Genomic DNA, 6,534 nt, shown 5'->3' with positions numbered 1-6,534 from the left:
TATTTTAATAAAAACCACAGGAAACTTCTATTTTTAAAAGTTTATTGAAGAAAAAAAAGGTGTTTTTTTTTAAATAAAGTTTGAAAGTTAATTAAAACAAAAAAGTAGTTTGTTCTTCGTTACATTCTTTTCTTGTGTATATAGATATCTGTGGGGGAAAAAAAAAAAAAAGTATTAAAGTAAAGACACTCATGTTCATTTGTTTTCCAAGAAAATTTGTGGAACCACACAGCCCAGCAATAAGTCATGCTGGGCTGTGTGGTTCCACAAAAGGCATGCGGTACAAAGTGAAATAGTGGTGTCAGTGGTCAGCACTTTGACACGCTAACATTTGTGGAACCACACAGCAATGGCTGACACACATAAAATGGCTGACACACACAAAATGCCTGACACACACAAAATGCCTGACACACACAAAATGCCTGACACACACATGCTGGAGTGAAAACACATGTTTGCCAAACAGTCGACAGCACATGTCGGCCAGATGGCCGACCAAACTTGCTCCAAATCACCCCAAACTGGCCAGAAAGCACCCCAGCACACTCAGGAGGTACTGTACACCACAGCTAAATTAGGAGAGAATTTCATTACAAACAGCCAGATCTTGCAGATTATCTGCCAGATAATTGTATGGTGTACAGTATGCCTATCTTATACAGTAGAAAAAGATACTATACAATGGAGTACAAGAACAAAAATTTTTATTAAATAAAATTAAATTAAACTTAATAAAATATTAAAATAGTGGTCCACTAGGAGGTGGACCACCACCCGCTGGAGCTGGATGGCACGCTGCAACTGTTCTGTGGGAAAAAAAGGACAGTATTACAAAACAAATACTGAATACTTTACAGTGTAGTAATGGCAATACAGTACTTTACTCTATATTAGACAATATTGTTATTTACAATGTACAGTACTGTATTGTCAGTACAGTAAATCAAACACTACTGTATGCTGTCGAGGTAATTTAAACATTGCTTTAGTTTACCTCTTGTATAAGTGGGCTGCTGCCTGCCCGCTTCTGGGCCAGCCCACCTATCTTGCCCCTGTCTGGGGCCCCCATAAATAATTGGCACTATATTGGAGAAAAAAAAACATTTAGTCACATTCAAATAGTAAACAATTATTACTGTATACTGTAGGTACAGTATTATACTGTATTGCTGGTATTCAAAATATAAAGTACTGTACAAGAGTTTAGCTTCAATAGGTCATAAACAAATTGTCAAAGGAATTAAACACCACAGTACAAATACTGTAGACATTTACTGTATGTATTAGCAGTCATGACATTTCATGACCGCTTCAGAAAAAAGAGGGTTACAGTACTGTAGGTGGTGTTGTAGGGAGTACTATCCATAATAGTGGACTGTACTCAGAGCCAGCCATAAATAATATGATTCCCTAGTCAAGTTTTTGGATGCTGCCCCCTTGCACAGATGCTATTTCCGCCTCTGAGCCTGTACCCCTTTCCCAGCACCATCACCCCTCAACCATAGCAGTCGTCATTTTGGTGCTCCTCCAACTTACTGTACTGTATGTTTAAAATAGCAACAGTGTGCACATTCGGTGTGCATCCCAAAACGGTGCATGTTCTTGCTGGGAAGGGGCAAGGCCACACAGTAATTCCCCAATCTGAAATGACGCCACACAGTACTGCAACTTTATTCACAACATATCATGCAATAGTGTCTCTTTTTCTCGTTACATCATATGATAGTACCACATTACTCCTCAAAGTATTCCCACTTATTCACATTGCATCACATCATATTGCTCTTTGTTCACATTAGACCACACAGTAGTGCCCTTGCTACAGTATATGTTACACAACAAAGTACTGTATACACATAATGCTGCACATTAGTAATGCATTTTGTATGCACAGAATATACTGTAGGCATGCTGCATATCATATTAATCAGCAGAAGCTGCTTGTGCCCCTGGGCATTTGGCAAGTATGCCTATGCCTAGGGCAGGCTCAGACTGGAGATCAGTACGTAATCCCGCTGGACGGGATCCCGGCAGTCAAAATACAGACGCCGGAATCCCGACCACACAATCCCGACAGGGGCGGCGAGCGGAAAGCAGCCCCTTGCATGCTTGCTTCGCTCGCCACGCGGTGGGCACGGTGCCTCGCTACGCTCTACACACTATTATATCAGTAGTCAGGAAACGCAGCATGCATTTGTGGAGTGAAGAGGGTGAAAAAGGAGAGAAAGTACAGTTTGTACTGTAAGGTTATGTCAGAGGGTGTGAAGATGATCAGCTCAGTGTTATACATGTTACAGTAAGTTAGAATACAGTACAGTGCATTATGTATTTCTATTTTATTACCAGGTGTCTCCTCCACTGGTTGGCGACGGACTGTAAAAAGATAATACAGTACAGTTAGTCATATCAGTTTGACTTAAAATAATGTTGGAGAAAAAAAAAATACTGTAATTACAGTACCAACTATTGCTACTGTACAGTATATTTACCAAAAATGTATTCTGGCTCGTCGTCTGTGGGTAAAAGAGAAGAATATTATAAGATACAGTATACAGTAAAAAGTATAGTAATAGTACACTAGTGTCCAGGCCCAGTGTCAGGTGGGTAAAAAAAGGTATGCTTGTGACAGGCATGGTGATTCCAAGGGACCCCACCGAGACCATCAGAAAATTTGTGAGTGACCCGTATGCCGGTGATTATGACTAGAATAAGGTACAGTAGCAACTCTTTTTTCTTTTGAATTATGTATACTGTACAGTACTGTATGTGCATATTGTACAGTACACTTAAAATATTTAGCAGTTACTGTAGTGGTAATTTTTGGGATGACAGTATTAGCATACTGTAAGCATCCAACTGAGGCCCCCAAACAGATGCCGCCACTAGGTACAGTACGTGCCTCTCGTGCCTAATGGGAAATTCATCACTGACAGTATCTAGAGAGATGAATGGAGAGACAGTGACAAGGGGTGAGAGAGAGAGAGAGAGAGAAATTGAGTAAGATGGGTGTTTTTTTTAGAACAGGATGTTGTCCATACAGTAGCAACCAATCAAATATTACCTACTGTACTGTATTATCGTCTGTAAGTGTAACTAGATACTGTAAATGTTAATGTGGGATGTGATCGGTTGCTACTGTATGGGCAATATCACCAGTTCAAACAAAAACAATTTTCATCCGATTTCTACGCATTTGCCAGAAAAATCTGATGAAAAGTGCTACTCTGATGGCATCAGATCAATGTCAGTAATAATTCTTACCACTAAATGCAGCAGCATCATCATCATCCTCCTCCTCCTCCGTGGCCTGTTCCAGTGTAGGGCCTGTGAAAAAAAACATTAATGTGAAAAAAAAAAAAAGATTAATTCCAGGAAATACACATACCCTCCAACATGGTACAAAATGCTCTGGTTCTGGACTTCCCTCTTAATTTATTATTGCCATCACCTGTGAAGAAACAGCTTTCTTATCATATAACTAGTTCAACACAGGTGATGGAAATCATAAATTAAGAGGGAAGTCTAGAAACAGAGCAGTGCGGCGGGTCATGTTGGAGGGTCTGCATACAGAAACATAGAATTTGATGACAAATACTGTAAGAACCACTTTGCCCATCTAATCTGCCTCTTTTTTTTAACCTTTTTTTTACATCAAACCTTATAACAATTTTCCCCAAACATCACATGATGCAAAGATAAATAAATAAAAAAATAAATAAAAAAAGAGGTGCAAGATGGAATTGTGATTGGGCCCTCCCAACCACCCTTATGTTATATAAACAGGGTCTGCCACACGACTGTGGCTGAAATGACTGGTTGGTTTGGGCCCCCACCAAAAAAAGAAGCAATCAATCTCTCCTTGCTCAAACTGGCTCTACAGAGGCACGATGTACCGGACTGGACTTACTTAATGGGTGCAGTGTGGTGAGGGACAGAGAGTCCTGGTCCTCCTCCTCCTCCTCCGCCACCGCCTGTGACAGTGTAGGGCCTGTGAAAGCAAAAAATCCATGAAATATACTTTTGTATTCTGTGTTGAATACAGTAAAGCAAAAATTCAGTCAGGAATTGGAGGAGGAGAGTAAATTTCGCACACAGAGACGAGAATGTCGAGGCCAGAATCAGGGGGTAGTGGAGGAGGGTTAGGATACCGTACCTCACCCTGTTGGGATTGCTGCAATCAGGATGCCACTGTCGGTCACCTGACCGCTAGAATCCTGACTGCTGGTCACGCAAACCCAACCCATTGGTTTAACACAATGTACAGTACAGTACAATACTGCAGTTTACTTACCAAGTTGGGGAGAGGGTTTTTCATCCTCACTGTCAATAATTACTGAGTTGAAAATAAAAAAATATTATAAACAAAATACAGTAGAGTACAGTTACTACAAAATTGCACAGTAGTACAGTGCTACAGGAGGCAGAGATATATTCATAATACAGTAGGAGCAGAATGACTGTCCAGCGGTAGGGGACATACAGTACTGTATTTAAAAGACCTGCTGTCTGGATCCCGACATTCAGAATGCAGAGTGTGGATTCAGAGTATGATTGGAGGGTTAGGCTAGTGGAGGGTGGGTCGGATGCACAATTTTGGGCACCATAATACAAAATGGATATCGTGGAACTACAAAAGGTTTAGAGGCGGGCGACCAAAGTGATGAAGTGGATTGAGAAGATGGAATACAAGGAAAGGCAGGCTAGGCATGTTTACATTGGAAAAGAGGAGATTAAGAGGGGACATGATTAACCTTTACAAATATACTGTATACAGTAAGGGGACAATACACAGGAACGGTTTTTGATAAGATGGACACAGAGGACACGTGCACAGTAACTCTTGTTGAAGTAGAGGCGATTTCGCACAGAGGCGAAAAGGGGTCTTCACAGTGAGGGAAATACTGTACAGTACATGTTTGGAATTCCCTGCCTGAAAAGTAATAAAAGTGGACTTGGTCAATACTTTTAAGAATGGGCTTGAGAAAATCCTACTGTACTTACTATAATCTGGCTCCTCTTCCCCCGAATCAATGGGAATGAGCTCCTCCTCTGTATCAATTACGAGGCGGTCTGTGTGTAAAAGATGACAAGTATTGTAAAATACAAAAATTACAGTAATACTGTAGGAAACTAGTGTGTCTGTAACAAAAAGTAATTATTACCACTTCCGGAGCTCTCGGATGCAGCAGCAGGTGGTGGTGGTGGTGGTGTTGGTACTGTGGGAAAAAAAATAACAGTACTGTAAGTGAAGCTGTCAATTGGAAACATGTACTGTACAGTATCCAGGACACATGTACAGTAGTGTAACAACGATGACAGTAGCACCAGAATTCTCGTTACACAATACCTGGCAGCGCAGCAGGTGGTGGTGGTGGTGGTGGTGGTGGTGGTACTGTGGGAAAAAAAATAACAGTACTGTAAGTGAAGCTGTCAATTGGAAACATGTACTGCACAGTATCCAGGACACATGTACAGTAGTGTAACAACGATGACAGTAGCACCAGAATTCTCGTTACACAATACCTGGCAGCGCAGCAGGTGGTGGTGGTGGTGGTACTGTGGGAAAAAAAATAACAGTACTGTAAGTGAAGCTGTCAATTGGAAACATGTACTGTACAGTATCCAGGACACATGTACAGTAGTGTAACAACGATGACAGTAGCACCAGAATTCTCGTTACACAATACCTGGCAGCGCAGCAGGTGGTGGTGGTGGTGGTACTGTGGGAAAAAAAATAACAGTACTGTAAGTGAAGCTGTCAATTGGAAACATGTACTGTACAGTATCCAGGACACATGTACAGTAGTGTAACAACGATGACAGTAGCACCAGAATTCTCGTTACACAATACCTGGCAGCGCAGCAGGTGGTGGTGGTGGTGGTACTGTGGGAAAAAAAATAACAGTACTGTAAGTGAAGCTGTCAATTGGAAACATGTACTGTACAGTATCCAGGACACATGTACAGTAGTGTAACAACGATGACAGTAGCACCAGAATTCTCGTTACACAATACCTGGCAGCGCAGCAGGTGGTGGTGGTGGTGGCACTGTGGGAAAAAAAATAACAGTACTGTAAGTGAAGCTGTCAATTGGAAACATGTACTGTACAGTATCCAGGACACATGTACAGTAGTGTAACAACGATGACAGTAGCACCAGAATTCTCGTTACACAATACCTGGCAGCGCAGCAGGTGGTGGTGGTGGTGGTACTGTGGGAAAAAAAATAACAGTACTGTAAGTGAAGCTGTCAATTGGAAACATGTACTGTACAGTATCCAGGACACATGTACAGTAGTGTAACAACGATGACAGTAGCACCAGAATTCTCGTTACACAATACCTGGCAGCGCAGCAGGTGGTGGTGGTGGTGGTGGTGGTACTGTGGGAAAAAAAATAACAGTACTGTAAGTGAAGCTGTCAATTGGAAACATGTACTGCACAGTATCCAGGACACATGTACAGTAGTGTAACAACGATGACAGTAGCACCAGAATTCTCGTTACACAATACCTGGCAGCGCAGCAGGTG

At 41.6% G+C, this 6,534-nt stretch overlaps 1 long non-coding RNA gene across 1 annotated transcript; it reads right to left on the bottom strand.

Annotated features, from left to right (window-relative positions):
• Positions 1 to 2,346: 2,346 nt before the first annotated feature.
• Positions 2,347 to 5,068, bottom strand: LOC134989976 (uncharacterized). Its single transcript, XR_010194912.1, has 6 exons — positions 5,005 to 5,068; positions 4,295 to 4,336; positions 3,911 to 3,991; positions 3,265 to 3,327; positions 2,493 to 2,516; positions 2,347 to 2,376 (listed from the first exon to the last, which is right to left on the bottom strand). It is a non-coding gene; the product is annotated as an uncharacterized LOC134989976 (long non-coding RNA).
• Positions 5,069 to 6,534: the final 1,466 nt, after the last annotated feature.

This window comes from Pseudophryne corroboree, unplaced genomic scaffold, assembly GCF_028390025.1.
Source record: "Pseudophryne corroboree isolate aPseCor3 unplaced genomic scaffold, aPseCor3.hap2 scaffold_1134, whole genome shotgun sequence".
Lineage (NCBI taxonomy): Eukaryota > Metazoa > Chordata > Amphibia > Anura > Myobatrachidae > Pseudophryne > Pseudophryne corroboree.
This window is presented reverse-complemented; position numbering and strand designations above follow the sequence as displayed.